The sequence below is a fragment of the Apteryx mantelli genome, chromosome 1 (assembly GCF_036417845.1).
Source record: "Apteryx mantelli isolate bAptMan1 chromosome 1, bAptMan1.hap1, whole genome shotgun sequence".
Classification (NCBI taxonomy): Eukaryota; Metazoa; Chordata; class Aves; order Apterygiformes; family Apterygidae; genus Apteryx; species Apteryx mantelli.
The window spans coordinates 87,056,741-87,074,063 of NC_089978.1; the positions used below are offsets into that span (position 1 = coordinate 87,056,741).

Consider the following 17,323-nt stretch of genomic DNA (forward strand, 5'->3'; position numbering starts at 1 on the left):
TTTTGCCAAGGAAACTATTGGTTTTTGCAGCTTTGAAATTCTGGGATAATTGACATGCGCTCCATTCCCACAGAATAGCTGCGATCCTCATCACAGCCTGGCTATGGATGAGTTTAGTGAACATTGTATTTCCCAAGTGGTGGCTAAGCTAACTTAATTAGGGAAGTGCCTTTATCCCACCCCGGACAAAGGCTGCCCTTTATGAAGCACTGTTGAGAAAACAGCTCTGAGGCAAAGGTACTGGGCACTGCCTGTACAGAGGTGGCTCTTCCTTGGGCTGGAGCTTCTGGGATTGAATGGAGGGGATAAAATCTTGGGGAAAAAAAGAAAAAAACAGGAGGTAAATTTCTAACCTTCCCAGCTGACAAAAAAATGTGACTCAGGCACAGGTGTCCCAGTGGGGCACCCCCTCCCCAGAGTCGCTCACCACTTGTCCAGAGGGGCAGAGGGGCGCTTGTCATGGCCCATTTCCCCCGGGTGCCAGAGTACGGCCACAGCCACTCTGTGGCGGGAGCTGGTCTGCGGTCCATGCCCAAGATGTGCCCACGATTGCCCATTGCGTGAGGCAGGGTCCAGCCACCGTGGGCCCTTCCCACACCTACGCCCCATGGCAGCCCAGGCCAAGGGGCTGCAGTCAAATAAAATGCAAATAAATCAATGCAAATGAATAAGTCCACTCAAGCAGATTTGCTAACAAGCCCACATGCGCTGCTGGGAGAGACGTGGAGGTGGAAGTTCTCGCCTCAGATTGACTCTTGTGGCTTTTTGTCCCTCTGTGCTTCTGTCTCATCGTGCTCTACATCTGCCTGCTCTATTCAGGTCACCTCTGGGGCAGAAGCTGTATTTGCGGGGAGAGCAGCTCAGTACTGTCAGCTCTGCTCTGCACAGGACCTGAACCATCCCGGATGGAGCCCGATGCCTTCGCTGCAGTATAAATCATTATTATTGGACAGTGCAGGAATAACAAGCGAGGAAAATACGTTAGCTGAGAAATCAAACTTCAGTGCTAATAAAAGGGAGGAGACAAAGCAGCATCATAAAAATGATATCTCAATGCTAATGGCTGCAAACGAACAAGTAATAGCATACATAAAACAACATTAGAGGGAAAGCATTTCTCTGGATGTAGTAGCTGCTTCCCCATATGCCGTAGGTTTCTTCTTCTCATTCTGTCCCTTGAATAGTCAGTGTAAAAGCATGGGAGGAAAATATGCGTGTGCAATGGGGTACTATGATTTTGAGGTTTGTTTTTAAACTGAAGGTCTCTTACTCAGGCTAGTAAAAGTTGTACTCTCTCAAGATTCCCCAAAGGGCTTCTGGAATTAAAAGCATAATTCTGACAGCTTCTCCAAAACAAAAAAATATGTTTTCTTTTCCTTTGTCTTAAGTATATTTTCATCTTAGTTGCTCCCAAGCCTTAACTCTCAGCAAAGGACAGGGAGTGCTTGTGTCTCTTGACTCTGCCGAGGTCATCATCAAGGGATCAAGCCTAGTGACAGTGGAGGTGCAGGGCACTTTGGGCATTTCATACACACCCCTACTCTGACAAGAACCCCAGAGCTCTGCTTGATTTCTCATTATGAAGAGAAACCAGTTTCTTCTTGGGAAATTTTGTCCATGCTTTCAATTAGATCCCTAATCTGACAGCTCTCCAAGTCATGCAGTAATGATAATCTGCACACTAGGATTTCTGAGGGTAAGTTTTGGTCTTGTAAATTGGACCTGCCCATATCATGATAACCACACACACAGGGAAAGTTAGGGAAAAGGAGGGAGGGAGTAAAAAAATATCTGTGCCTTGAATTCAACCACTGTCTTAAAGGTGCTTTTCTGGAGAAAGAGAAGCTCTACAGTAATGAAATGCATTGCAATTTTTGCTTTTAGTTGAATTTTGAAGCAAATAAAACCATTATTTTTCCTGAATCTTTCTGCATTGCTCTGATTTCACTCTTAAGAGTTCTGCCAGGACTGGAAGTATCTGTGCTGCCCAGTAGCAGCAGTTTCTGAGTGCAGGGATGTCCCTCAATTTCCTGAAAATCATATGCTTGTACCTTCCCATGTCGTAAAGGTAATTAGGGACCAAGATTTCAAATAAATAAGAGATGGCATTAAAACAACAGTTGTGGATTGCTTTAATTTAATTTCCCCCCAAACAGCTCAGCAGCAACATATGGCTCTCAGTGAGATCCTCCTGTTACACAGTTTGGCAGCTGGGTTGACTGAGACATGAGGTCAGGTGACTTGCAAAGGGCACAGAGTGAGTCCGCATCTCTGTTTAGGGGAGAAAAGCCAAACTTCAGACCCAGTTCCCTTTCTATATTGCTCTTGGCTCTGAGGGCTGAGCCTGTGGGATAGTTCCCAGCTACAGAAACTACAAATAGGATCTTTCCATGGATAGAAGAAAGCTTCAGATGCCAAAGTGAGAGCATTTCATGAGCACTGTTATTTCCATAATAAGCAATAATTGTACCAGTTCATGACAAGCCCGTGACAAGGATTTTGTGGGATATTTTCCAGTTCTGTGGAGTTTAAGAGTTTAACAGTTCCTGAAGGAACCATTAAATCATCCCATATGGCTTCCTGTATGTTGTCAGTCACTGCACCCTCAAAATTTACACTAAATCCGAAGATCCTGGTTAGGTCAAAGACCTCAGACTTGAGGAACAAAAGCTGTGTCACTGGCAAAGGGCACCCAATGCCAACTTGCCTGAGGTCCTCCCAGTGGCATGGGACTGCCTAGGTGCTGCATACCCCATGTGGCAATCCCAGGTACGGCAGGGAGCTTGGTTTTCACTTTGGTAGGCTCCTGTATAGTTAGGGCTTTTTTTGTGCGTCCTTGAAAAAGTCCTCCTTGGCCTGTCATGTTGTCCCTGCTTGTGTTTATAGGTCTGTGTACAGCCAGGTTGCCTAAGCAAAATAGATGCTCAGTCAGACATCTTATCTGACTCCTGTGCTTTCATACAAATGGAAATAGTTTTAAAAGTACCATGTGGGGTCATCTGCTTAGATTACATGCTCAGTTTATCCTAGTAATGTGCCTTGGCAGATATATATCTGATCTCCTTTATCTGGGTGGTTTCTCATTGCATGGCAAAGTGTCTCAGCAAGTGCATTTTACACTGTCCTGCCACATCCTTCACTAATAAATTTACTTTTTATTAATGTTGCTCTTTGCTGCCCTGAGCACATACAGTTCACTGATTCCCATCAGAAGTGAAACACTGTGCAACTGTTAAAAAATTGAGGCCTAAAAATAAGTAGGTAATAAAGATTCGAGGGTGAAGTTGCACAGAGAAGGTAGCATGAATGAGGGGTCACAGGCTTGCAATGCCATGCCAGCTGAGTTGTATTCCTCTCTTTGATTCACTGTGTGCAACCTCATGGAAAAATCACTTAAAAGATGATTTTTCCCTATTACACAGATGGGGAAAGATGTAAATGCTGTGGCCTCTTCAGACAAGTGCTGGCTAGTGCCTTTTCTTTATTTATGATGAGTTGCACAACACACCATGCACATCTAGGTGCTCTGATGAGATTTTGCCAACAGGCACACATGTGCTCACACATACATCCATAGTGTTTTAAAAAAATAAATATCGCACAGTGAACAGTATATGTAGTTCTTTGATACTGAAAGGGGAACCCATGGAAGAAAGAACTGTGGCAGAAAGAGTATCTGTTGCATTAACTTAATTAAGGTGCTTAGGATCAAAGGGTAGGATGGGATTCAGTTTCCCACCTAGGCATCTAGGACTTGTTCACAGTGTGGCTTGTGTGGGCCTGGCCTTTAAGCTCCTATGGTAGTCAGTGAGCATCTAGTAAATCTACCAAACAGCCTAGGGATGAATTCAGCTGACAAAATGTAGATGTCCTCTGCACAGGCCTCTGGCACTGTACTGGCTGTACTGGCAAGGATGCAGTTGCTGAAACATCTAGCACTAGCTGAGATGGCCAGGGTAGCCTTAAAGCCCTCCAGCCGCTGCTCAAGGGGCTGTAGGTCTCCAGCTGGTCCTGTGCCATGCCTGCTGGCAGGTGCTTTGGGTGCCCTAGAGCATCTCCACTGGCATGGGGTGCCTGTGCTCAGGTAACCAGATCCTACTCTCAATTCCCACTGACCATGTGGGAGGTTGGACAACCAGCTCATGTGGAAATACCTAAAACAGGGGTCTGAGCATGGAGCTGAGTCCAGGTCCTCTAGGTTCCCCCAAAGTGCCAGTGGCAAAGAGAAGGTAGCTGAGACTGGAGAATTAACGTAATACTCTGAATTGCCAAACACAGCACAAGCCAGTGGCCCATCTACAGGTGTCTAGAGCAGTCAAAGGTGCCATTAGATGTCCCACCTGGTCCAGGTTGCACTGCTCTCCCCAGGTCCTGTGGCATACCCACCAGCCGCTGCAGATACTTTGGGGCATCTCGAATGGCACTAGGGGCCTGTGTAGGGGCAGCCACGTCAAAAGCACAGCCTCTCCTCTGCAGACCCTTGCAGGACCCTAGCCTCCTACCTAAGGCACCTGACATTAATGATAGAAATATTGTCTTGGCCACCACACTTTGATTTTAAGGAACAAGATTTCAAAAGACCATCAAGCTTCCATTCAGAGACTGCCATTTGACCTCCACAAACAGTATTTCTGTGTTGACATATTATAAGCTATATGGAAAACTATTCACAAAGTGCCTTTCCTCGCAAATTGATTCCTTGCTCAGCAATCTGCATTGCAACTGAGAGATCAAAGTATTGCAAAGCTTTGGCTCACACTCACAAACTGTGGTTTCTCCTACATTACTAATTGCACCGTTATTTTTTTGTAAATTGTTATTAAAGTGTTACCACAGAAAAAGCAAATCTATTTGTCATCTGTGTAATTTCTGCATTTACTTCAGCTTGGGCAATCAGAATCAGCAAGGGCAGCTTCCTTTTCCTACTCTAATTAACTCTCAGGTTTTAATGAGATAGTGTTTGGGCTCAGTTAGCACAAGGTTATGAGGATTAAAAGACTTAGAAGACATTTGTGGTCTCAGTTGCTGCTGCTGTTATTTTAAAGTTTCTTTTAATATCACTTCAGATAAATGCTGTGCTTGGGTTCTTTTTTTGGCTGAGAAAGGATGGGGAAATTGTGCTGCTTCCAAATCTGGAGGTTGTCAGCTTGGCCTCCAGTTAAATTCACTTACACTTTCTCTTTCTTGTGGTTTCCACCTATATAGTACTGAAATACAGCATTTTGTTACCTATTAAAGTGTCACTCTCAGTGATATTGTGAAGCTATTAAATTCTACTGGATCATCCTTTGTGAACAGGAGGATGTTGAGAGAGCCACAGCCCCATCTTTCAGCTATTATCTGGTATTCGACGTCCTCCAATTAGTATGCACAATAAATCTAGTCCAAGACCCCCCACTGCTTTATGTCATTTCTGTATTAACCTCACTGCTTCCCAATGTGTTCCTATTATTAAGCCATTTAAAGACTTCCCTTCATTCACTTACCAGCACTATGTCTCATTTTCCGTCTTTCAGATATTTGCATACATTTCCATAGGTTCACTTGACATGACTTCAGCTGTTGTTTTTTTAATTAAAGATTATTTCCAATATACTTTCTTTATTCCGTCCTCCTTGTGTGTGTTATCCTCCTTATCTCTATGAGATTACAATGACGGGGTTGAGAGCAGATTGTCATTTCATGTGTTTAAGAAGCCAACCATTTAAGTCTTCCTTGGTAATTTCCAGGCTAAAATTGAGTTTTCAGACACTTTTGGTCAATGAAAAATATAAAATTATTAATGTATTGCATTATATGATCCCATTTGCAGTTCCTACACTGTGGGATCTGGCAGGCTATTGAATCAGGAGGGTGCTCCTTTTGCTAAATAGCGTCAAAGGCAGAAGGCTTTTGCTGGATGGGAAACTTGGAGGCAGGGGCTACAGATCCAAAGATGGTGTAAAGGATCTCAAGCCAAAGAAAACTGAAAATTACTCGTCTAACTATCTCTGGAATTGTGATATTTTAGAAAAACACTGATGGAGACATCAGAGGGTAGCTGCTGGTTTCTGCAAATAGGTTGTGTTTTGGTGGTGGTGGTATTTTGCATCCATGCATTGTTTTGCACCAAGGCTGAGTGAGCTGGTCTTGTTCAGCCTGGAGAAGAGACGGCTTTGGGGGGACCTAGCAGCAGCCCCCCAGTGCCTACAGGGAGGGCATCAAGGAGCTGGAGCTGGGCTCTTTTCAGTGGTGCACGGCAGAAGGATGAGAGACAACAGACCTGCGCTGAAATGAGAGGGTCAGACTGGGTCTAAGGAGGAACTTTTTCCCCATGAGGACAGTCAGGCAGTGGAGCAGGTTGCCCAACGAGGTTGCTTAGCAGGGGTGAGGAGCGAGGCTGAACCCTGCCAGCTTCCTTGCCATGATGCTGCCGAAAAAAGACCTTCCTCAAGGAGGTGTATTGGGGAGAAAAGGCAGCAATGCTCCCCCATCTCTCTTCTCCATAAAGGAACAGAGTGGAAAGGAAAGATATTTCACCCCATGCTGGTAGCTTGCTTATGGGTGAGGCGGAACATCCTCTTGTCTCCTCCCTTCTCAGAGGTCTTTCTCTGAGGTTATGTGCCCTTCCAATACATTATACATTAAAAAAACTTTGAAAAAACATGAAAGAGAGAAAATAATTGGAAAATAAAGGCTGCAGCAAGTTCCCTCTGAGTTCTGAGCACATTAATGCAAAAATGTTCAAAAATAATAAACTAAGGGAAACCCCAAGGAAAGGTATATAATGTATAAACTGTGTATCTGCTTCCTTTTTTATCCTCTCTGGTATAGGAATGAGGAACCAAGCATGTTTAGAAAATTCTCCATTTGTTTCTCTGCAAGGCAGGCTGGGTATTACACCATTGCTATATATCTAATATGTCAAACCACTACGTTTCACTGTCTGGAGCTCAATAAATAGCTTTTGTTCCCCTTATCAGTAAAAATGCTGATTTTAGTACTGAATAAACTATTCCTTGGGTAGGGAGCACAATATAACATCAGAAGAAATCCTTTTATGTGGATTTCTACATTCTAATCTAAACTCTCACTTAAAAGGTGATTTTGAATTCTCATCTCAAAAGTACAAAGGTGGAGAGTGGCTGGCCTGGCTTTGTTTGTGCTCCTGGTTTTCATACTCAGTAATGGTTTTACTTTTGAAGTCTCTAGGAAAAGAGCGTGAAGTTCATTTTCCAAGGCTGACGTGGGAAATGAGCTTTTTTCCTCCATCTGAGCAGCATTTGAGGTTCATGGCTTTGCCGAACAGAATGGATGGTGAGGATTGCTGCCAGTGCCAGGGGGCAGTAGCTTTGCTGTCTCCCTCCCACCCGCACCAGAGCACGTGTTTCGTAGGCTCCCGTCGCCTCTCCATTTCACCACCCTGAGTGACCTTCCTTTGCGCCGGCCTGGCGGTCACCAGGGCATGGAGTATAAAACCTCCATCAATGATCCTCTGTTGCCGATTAACGTGCCTTGTCATGGGTTCTTATTTTCACCAAAGAAGCACAAGGCACCACCAACAATATTGAAATCTATTTCTTTTGTTTCTCCTCCCTCCCACCTCGCGCACGCACACAGCACCACAAACAAGGAGCCTCTGCAGATGGGGAGAGCCAGCGCAGCAGAGGGAGACCCAATTCCCACAGCCCGCAAGCCAGGAGGTCCTGCAGCCGCAGCTCCAAAACCACCGCGATAGCATCAGTTTTATTAGAACGGCCGGCCCTCAGATCCACAAAGAGGGAAATCAAATAAACCTTGGTTTTCTGTTTTCTTTCCTGGCCTGTTAATTGGAACAACAAAGTATGAGCTCATAAATCTGTAGCTATATTGCCAACTGGAACAAAAGAAATCTCGGCTTCTGGAAACCAAGGAGGTGCTGTGCATTAACCAACTGTCAGTGGAAATAAGCTGCTTCTCAAGGCAGACATTATCATTGTTTCTTCCCCATCTGCCTGCCTGCAGTATGAACTGTGCTCTCTTCAGCTATTAAAAGGCAATTCAAAAGAGTACAAGTGGGCAACGTCTGACATGATAGAGGAGAAAAAAGGAGGAAATGGGCAATTGTAAGGGATTTAAATAACTCTCCATTTGGAAGTCTTTCCATTTCCAAGTGTTTTTGACCACCCCTGGTTGAAAGGGTAGGTTGTGCTATAACTGCATTCCTAAGGAGCAGATATCTCTCTTCTTAGAAAGGGTGGCTGGATTTTACTGAGTGGCTCCTTCCAGGCATTTCTGTGCTCCACACAGAGGAGGGAAAAGCAACTGTTTTCCCTTCCCCTTCAACTCATGTTCCTTTTTTTTATTCTAGATGATTAAAAAATAGCATTGCTACTGACTGTGGTAGTCTGTTTGAGAAGCAGATGTTTCTTTAAGGAAGTGAAAGCAGCTTAAACTTCTGTGATGGGCTGATTCCTAATTCCTTGACCAAGAGCTGAAATTATCTTTACATAACTTTGAAGAGGACATGGTATTTGTCTCGCTGAGGAAGCAGTACTCTACAGTAAGCCTCTGAGTAGGGCTGAGTCTTTGCAAGAATTTATATCCCCTTAGGGACAATGCCTCTGGTTTATCTATTTAAAAAAAAAAAAGTCATTTCAGAGAACTAATTGATTATGGAAGTGGTTTAAAGTATTGAAGATACTAGGTTTGGTGACCAATAAGAGCTTACTGAGATTATTACAAGTCAGCTTTAGTGACCTGCTTTTCTTCATTTTGCTGCCAGTGATGGCTTGGGAGGTAACTGAAAATAGAAGTGATATGTTACAATCTCATTACAACAAAAATACATCTCAGGCTAGCACATTTACAAAAAAGGAATCCTAAATGTATAGGAAGCTATAGTTACCTTAGAAAAAGATCTTTGGCATTTATATGTTTTGAAGTTATTGTCCTTTTGCAGACACTTGTGCGCCTTGCCTCCATCAAACACTTGTAAGACTTGTTCTCAGCATAGCAAGCATCCTGGCAACATAAATCCCTGTCTGTGCAGGATGAAAGCCGTTTGATCTGTCTCAGTCAGCCACATGAAGTGGAACAATCTCTAGTTGTGAACTTAATAATAACTTAAATAAAATGAAGAGCATTTGTTGTTTTGTAACCAATTTAAATACACAGGCACACATACATGCACATAACATGGGAAAAAAGATCGTATGAAAGAGAATACTAAGCAGCCAGATACGCTGGATAATACCTCCTCGTCACATCTGGATTTACCACCATACCGTCTGCCTCATCGTCTTGCAGAGTTACCTGCAAGGTGACGCCCTGGCGGGATCTGCCTTTGGGTAGCTCAGTCACTGCTGTAGGGGCCAGCACCACGTTTTTCCCTTGCTGGGCAGAATTAGGACAGCCCTCTTCCCCTAGAGAGCTGCGCCTGGGCAACTGTCTGTGCTGGGGACCACCTCTCCGCTATTCTTCCATTTCTGAAAGTTTTTTGGGTGGGTACTGTATGATTAATAGCACCTAGAGATGGCTGACAATTTTCTGATTTGAAATGGAAAAAAATCCACCGTTACTGCCACTTTTTTTTTTTTGCTTTGTTGCAGGGGACTGCTGGATTTTGACCAGATACCTACTCCAGCTCTGGGTTCATTTGATTACACAGGGAGACTGGAGTGATCTCTCCCTCCAGTACCATTCATCATGTTGGTAGTGGAGCACCTTCCCATGCTGCTGACTGCGCACAGTCCCTGTTCAGCAGCACACATGGTCTCTGCTTTGGCGAGCCTAAAACCTCGCATCCAGCCCTCTCAAGAGTTACCGGCAGCAAGCATTGCTCAAAAGGCTTTTGTTTCATGAGGAGACCAAGAGGGAGGGGAGGGGAGGGGAGGAGGGAGAAAAGGGCCAGGAGGATGAGGATGGGCACTGGGGGAATGCAACCAGGTCTGCTCCAGGAGCAGGTGAGGAGAGGCCCAAGGAGAAAGGGAGCATTTGTGCTTACGGTTAGTTAGTGGAGGGAAAAGGATGTGACAGACTTTTGGCTGGGCCAGCACGAAGCTGATGCTTGGAAGGAGCAGCTTGGCCGCACCAGCAAGGGCTGTGCCTGGGCCAAGGGGGCAGCTGGGCAGAAGGGCGACGGAGGCGTGGGAGATGCCAGGAGGAGGCCAGGTGCCACAGCGGGCTCGCAGGAGCCACCCCAGTTTGTCCAGCCAGCACCAAGCGGTAGTGGTGCCCTCAGCTTGCTCAGCAGGTGGAGGAGAGCTGGTCCCCAGGGCTTCATCATACCCACCAGGGTCTGCTCCAGCTCCTGGGAGCTGCAGTGGAAAGTTATTTAGTCTCATACTAGTTTCATTGGAAATTTTCTTTTTGCTTTTTCTTGTTAGGGGCATGGGCTGTGCATGTAGCTTCCAGCTGGATGTGGATATGTGCATTATACCAGCACAGAGACATCAAGGAAGCTCTCTAGATAGAGCAGATTGCAGCAGAATAGCTCAGAAACCAGCCTGGTGCAAGGACATAAAACTCTGTCCTCTACCTGCTGTGCTGGCATCCCAAAGACAAAACAGTCAGCATCAAGGTCTTGGTACTTAACTAGCACCCAGCATATCCCAGATATCATCGTGGCTGTGTCTGCAGTGTGCCAGGCAGTGCCTGGCCCCTGATCTCTGCACCCAGCGGACCTGCCACAGCTCAGCAGAGGCACCAGGGCGCAGCTGCACACATCTGGATCCCATTCGGACACAGGGAAGCAGTCCTGTATCCCATCATTTAAACACATCCATAAAGCACCAAGATAATGACAATGCTCAGAAATGATCCCCTCCTCACAGCTGAGAGAACTGTCTCTTATAAACTCATCAGGGCAAGAGAGAGACTTTCCTGAGTCCTTTTGTGTCTGAGACTGTGGTACAAAATCCCACAGGGGACTAAGAAATCTTTCTGTCTTTAAGCACACAGTATATTTCTTTGGCCTGAACTTTCTCATTTAAACACATACCAGCATGTACGTTAAAAGAAAAAAAAAATCAGTCCAATGCAAAGCACTCTCCTACACACACAGTTCTTCCCCGGAGAGGAGATGAGAGAAAGAGCAAACCACATGTGACAGATGTTAGTCACGTCGCTTAATGCACCGCTGGCAGGCTCTCAGAAACCACAGTGAAAGGACAGTTGGAGAGTCCCTACAAGATTAGTGCATTAATAGTTTCAGATTCTCCGCAAAGATACAATTACATACTGTTAGTATGTACACAAATTGTAGTTGTTTTTTCTTTAGCTGTTAGTGTCAAGGGAAATCGATTTTACAGACTATTAAAATCCTATTTATTTGCAGAAAACCCATTTTTAAATAGCAATTAGCCATTTTATTGAGCTATATACAAGTCGTTTATATTTTGGTTATTTATGTTGTGTGCAATATAGGACTAGAATTTCATAATTTCCTGACTTGGGTGATATTCTGTGCAAGGGTATATTTTGGTTTCTGCTGCTGTGTCAGGCTAATGCCACTGTTGCTATGGTAATGGTGATGTTTGAGTCTGCTTTGTCACCTTTGTCCTGCTTTTTTTTTTTAAAACACACATTCATGCTGCAGAGGCCTGGAAAGCAGGTGGAGGGTTTGCTGTGGGAGCTCAGCCCCATCCCTTGTTTATTTATTCATAAAATATTATAAAGCATTGTGGCAATTTCATAGACGAATAAAGTTTAAAGCCAGCAGAGCTCATCAGATCTTCTAAAGCCAGTCTTCCATATAAATGTCACCTAGTTATCCTATGGCAGCCCATAAATCCTGGTTGGTAAAGCAGGTCTTTCAGCAAAGCATCCCAGCTTAGTTAGAAGACACCAGAAACTATCAATCCATCATTCCCTTGTGCAAATTAATCCAAGGGCTTAGAAGCCCTTCGCGGTTTAGAAAAAGTCTGCCAAATTTTTATTTGAAATTATTGGACTTAGCTTCCAGTCATTCACTCTTGCTTCGCCTTTCTCAGCTAAGGAGCTTTTGGGGACCTGGTATTTGCACCTGAGGAAGGGCTGGTGCTGGCGGTCAGGAAGCCCTCGGCCCCCTCTCGGAAACACTTCAGCGACTGAGCCGCTGCCTCTCTCCCCGACGGCCCCGCTGCAGCCCTCCGCCTCTGCCGTGGCTCCCCCGCGCACCCTCCCTGGCAGGGCGAAATCCTGCTGCAAATGTGGAAATCCAGCCTGCGCGCGGCGTTCAGGGGTCCATTCATTAAAAGTCTTGCTTGGGGAGAAAAATCACCCTCCCCACACGCTGCGCACATGTGCACGCACATGCGCACCCTCTGTGGGCAGCAGCTCACAAGTGCTTTCCCTGGACCATTGAGCCAGGGGCTCGCGTGGAGCTGTTTGCCCCCTGTGACCGCCAGTGCTTTTTCAAGGTCACTGCATCTCCCAATGTGATCCCTAGTCTCGAGGTATCACTCTCAAAAGTGTGCTTTTTTCTTCTTTTTCTTTTGTTTTTCCATTTGACCGCAGTTAAACACATTTTGCTTGTCTGGGTGCAGCTTCCTGTGCGATTCAGATAGCCTTTCTGCCTTGTTTACCCTTCCACCTTTCTTCGGATGAAGCGCGCATTTTATCAGCGGGGATTTCATATTTGTTTCCACATCTCTAAAGAACGTGCTGGGGAGCGCTTGTGCATGGATCTCCAAGCAGCCCCAGTAGAAACGCCTGCACCTGATGATGCATCTATTTTTTTTCAGTGCTGTCACTCTGTTTTCTCAGTATTGTGAAGTGTATCAAACACGAAGCAAGGCACAGGCTCCTCAGCCAGCTCTTTCCGAATTCCTGAGTTTGAGCTTTTTCGAAATGTTAATCTCCAGTGGAGCTGCTGAACGCTGTCCTTGACTGCTCGCGGATGCAAAACACTTATTTCATCATTCCCCGCTTGGACTTGTCATACGTGAGAAGTCAATAAGGCCTGACCTCTTGGATAATTTCTATAATTCTCAGAGAAAAGTGAGAAGAAGTGCTTCAAGCTTGCCGGATTACTCAGCTCCCCGCGAGAACGCCAAGAGCAGTGCATGGCACGCGCACACGTCACCTCCGGCAGAGGCCAGGAGAGCGCGTGCACACGAGGGCGGCAAGCAGCAGCAAGGGGAGCACCACAGAGCGGACCCCTTGCTGGGGCAACCCACGGCGCCTCCGCTTCCGTAAAGGGGGATTTGGGGCCTTCCAGGAAAGCTCACGAGCTTGCACCCTGAGAAATTACAAACAAAACCACTTATTCCCACTTCTGCACCGCCTCCAGCACAGTCCTGTGCTCACATGTGCCCTAGAGACTCTCCCCAGGCTCTGGGGTGAGCAGGCAGCTGCTCGCACCCTGCCCTGCAGTGGCCAGCAGTGGCGGGGGGGGGCCGAAATTCGCCTCCAATGGCAGGAGTACGAATAGCCCCATACTAGCAGTCAGCATTACTCACAGTGTTCCTAAACCAGCATTAAAAGTCATGAAACTCTAATTCACTTCAAGCTTTGTTTGGGGCTGAGAAATTGCAAATGTTTTCTTCTGAACTGCATAGGCTTCTGAACAGCAAGACCTCCCTGTGGGCGCCATTTCGTGCCCTGGCCGCCGCAGCAGGAGTGCAATTCGCCGTGTTTCACTCTCAGTGCAGACAGCAGCGCGGGCACAGAGCTAATGCAAGGTGCCCTTGGGGGCTGCAGCCTGCAGATGGGTATTTCCATGTGTTTAATAGTTGGGATCCAGGCTATCCTAAACTTCCCAACGGTACCAGGCGGCTTTAACTAGAACGCTTCTCATTTCTGAAATGTTCAGTTTGGGCAAATTGAACAAAACGGCAATTAGCCTCAAGGTATCCAGGGATCACCCTCTATCTCCTGTGTGCACATGATGCCATGAAACTGTTTTGGGAAGCGACAAAGAGAGTATCCCTGACCCTCGCTGTCTCTACAGGAGGAGGCAGAGCCGCTCCAAAATCTTTGATTTGCTGTGTGTGCTTCAACGGCACTGGCGGTGCTTGGTTTTACAGCACCAAAATATTAACTGCAGTAATTTGAGATAGCCCATAAAGAAATCTCGTGCAACTGTGTAAGCACAGCGATATGGTTAGAGTTGCTGTCTGACACTCAGTCCTGGTGGGATCAAGGCCAGGGTCCACAGTCCTTCCTGGCTCTTCCTAAAATGCAATTGTCAGTTTTTAAGCAGTGTTTGTCCCTTACAGAGCTATAAAACTACCTTTTAAGATGCAGAAAGACACAAAATCATTGTGAAGTTCTTCTGTTTTCCAGTATAGTCTGTATTTTTTAAAGGCTTCCAAAAATCATAAGAATTGAAGGGAAACTATGCAGAGGTGGACCCTACTTTTTCAAGAAAGCAGAAACCAGAGAATGCTGAAAAATAAAAACCATCACTCTAAACCATTACTTGTTTCACTGCACAAATGCCAAATATATCAGCTATGTTTTGTCTTCTCTGTCCTTTCTGGGTAAATGCCAGGATCATGAACATCAGGGCTATTAAAGCAGCTGCAGCTTCGTTAGACACAGGCCTGCCTATGTCTGAAAGTGAACATCACCTTTAGCAAAACACAAAATCTCTTAAAATCTGCCAGAGAGATTTTTCCCTACCATGGTTGCAGCTGAGCCCTAGGATAGAAGAATTAGTGGAGCATTTGATTTCTGCACAGCACAAGGCCAGGAGGGTCAGGGGCAGTCGCGTCACTCTGGGCCACCTTCACCTTCGCCCTCAGCAAGCTCCATCCTGCAGGGGCCAGCGGGGTTGGCCAGAGTCAGGGCAGGCACGGGCTGCTCACGGGAAGGAGTGGGGTGTTTTTCCTGGATCCAGTTAGGAGCGAGTCACCTGTTTATTATTTATTTCAATTATTCCTCCCTGATAAATTACACAAAAAAAGGTCAGCACTGTTATGCCACCCTACTTGCATCCTTGCTGTTACATGTTCCCGTTGTGACTTTCTTGCCCCATAACGGTTGCAAGTGCGCGGAGCAACTACCCGACAGGTCGCCAGGCTCTTTCTCCCAGAGGCCGGATGTGGTGTCATCTGCTTCCCTCTGCTTTTTGTTTGTGGTATTTTTATTTTTATTTTGCAGAAGGGTGGGGTACTCTTGTGTTTCTTTCTCCTCTCCTCCTCCAAAGATGGGCTGAAACTTGACCTCCTGATTGTTCAGCCCAGACGCTCTCAGGGAAGCACTGAGTGGTAAATGAGGCTCCAAATGCAGGAAGAGATTACTGTATTTTTCTTTTCCTTTTTAAAATGTTGAATAGATGAAAATAGATGGTAATCAACAAACCTGTGGCTAGAGGAAAAATCCCTTTAACTCACATTTTACTTCAATTACATTCAGGACAAAGAAACACATTGCACCATGTGCATGAATAGATGCTTTATTATTCAAAACAAGCTTCAAAGAGCATTACGTCCCCTATAGAAAATATGCAATCAGTGTTTAATTCAATGGTAGGATGCAAATTTAAATTCCCATAAGGGGAAGACTGTTAATGCCATTTAAATTGGTTGTAAATTACAGATAATACGCTTGAGACCCGAATACAGATTAGCAGAGTGTTGCTTTATGAATCCAGCCCTACTTTGAACTTATTGTGTATTTATCTATGGACAATAAGACAATGAGGGCTTGTTTACACTCACATTTTGTTATCTGTCTCTGTACATACGCAGAAAAAGAACATTTTGCTTTTAAGATGCAGCAGATACTAGTTCCACTGTGATGAGGATTGCTTATTTGGAGATGCTCTTTGGGTGCAACCATATCTGCCTTCCTATCTGTCTGCTCCAGTGTAGCATGTTTCAAGCCCTCAAATCACTCAAAATTTAGCCTAAAGGAATCACCATTTCCCTATTTCATTAGCAGCTGATGGAAAGTCCTGCTTACAACTCACCAGTTATGCATGTACTCAGGACAGCAGCCCTTTGCAGGAATCAGAGGTGGCCGATGTCTTTGCTGCGTTCAGTAGCATGACCATTTAGCGACTGTGAGTACAGTGTGTCGCTCCCCATTACATAGCTGCTGAGGGAGAAGCCCAGGCTCTAGGTGAGAACTTTGGGGGGGGGGGGTTTTCCAGAGAAAAACAAGTTCTGTGGCTTTATCCTTTGCACACCAAAATAATCATTAAAAACAACTGATACACTTTAAGACTAGGCTGTTTAAAATGAGCTGTGCATATCATACGCTACCACGTCTGTTTACTGTTACTCTCTAGCTCATTTCTTACCCATTCTTTTGCTGCGTTTGTATAAGACAATAACTTATAGACCCAAGAATTTTTATTTTGTGAAAAGCAACGAACTAGTCATTTGAGAAGCAGCTCTGCAAACCGCTAGTGGTTTGAATGAGCTTTTCTGGTATGGATCCCATTAATGGCACGCTAGCAACCATTTTGCTGGGCTCTGTCATGAGAAATTTTGGAGCACGTTTCTGCACATTCTTCAGGTCAAGAATGCATTTTGTGTGTCCCCAGGTGTGTACGTGTTACATCAGCATATTAGGTATTATAGCATATTATAAACTGAGTAAAACTATTTTGTGTAGCAAAAGCACCATACTTTGTGGTTACTTTTTTTTCACGGCAGTACCGCTTATCACAGAATCACAGAATCACAGAGTGGTTGAGGTTGGAAGGGACCTCTGGAGATCATCTAGTCCAACCCCCCTGCTCAAGCAGGGTCACCTAGAGCACATTGCACAGGATCGCGTCCAGGTGGGTTTTGAATATCTCCAGAGAAGGAGACTCCACAACCTCTCTGGGCAACCTGTTCCAGTGCTCTGTCACCCTCACAGTAAAGAAGTTTCTCTTCATATTCAGATGGAACTTCCTGTGTTTTGGTTTGTGCCCGTTGCCTCTTGTCCAAAAAGAAAAAGTCCTCTCATCGAAGATGCATCAGATATTAAACTGATAAGAACAGATACTACACCTGATCTTAGCCAAAAGGCCGAGAAGCGATCTTATCTACTGAGGTTAATGGAAATGTGGTCATTGATGTAGAATGCTATTTTTTGAACATTTTTTACTTTGAATGGACACGTGTGTGTGCAGGGAGAGAGGGTGGAGGGGACAGAGCTCAAATGCTTTCATTGTTTCCAAGCCTTTCGGCTCCACCTCATGAAATGCCCATTTCAGCATTACTTGGAGTTTACACAACTGATTGCATATTCATCCTAAGGTGACTGTGGATGGAAAACCATTTATCCATCTCACTTTTCTCTTACAGTTTTCAGGCCCATCCAGTTGTTTAATACAGACGAAAAGCAGACTGGTAGCAGCATCCATCAGTGTGTCTTATTAGTGGTGGCAGAAAGCGGTTTGTCATCAATACCAGTGGACCTAGTACAGTTTGCTCCCGCTCGC

At 45.3% G+C, this 17,323-nt stretch overlaps 1 pseudogene; it reads right to left on the reverse strand.

Annotated features, from left to right (window-relative positions):
• Positions 1–16,796: 16,796 nt before the first annotated feature.
• Positions 16,797–16,919, reverse strand: LOC136991180 (U2 spliceosomal RNA; annotated as a pseudogene).
• Between the last annotated feature and the right edge of the window lie 404 nt (positions 16,920–17,323).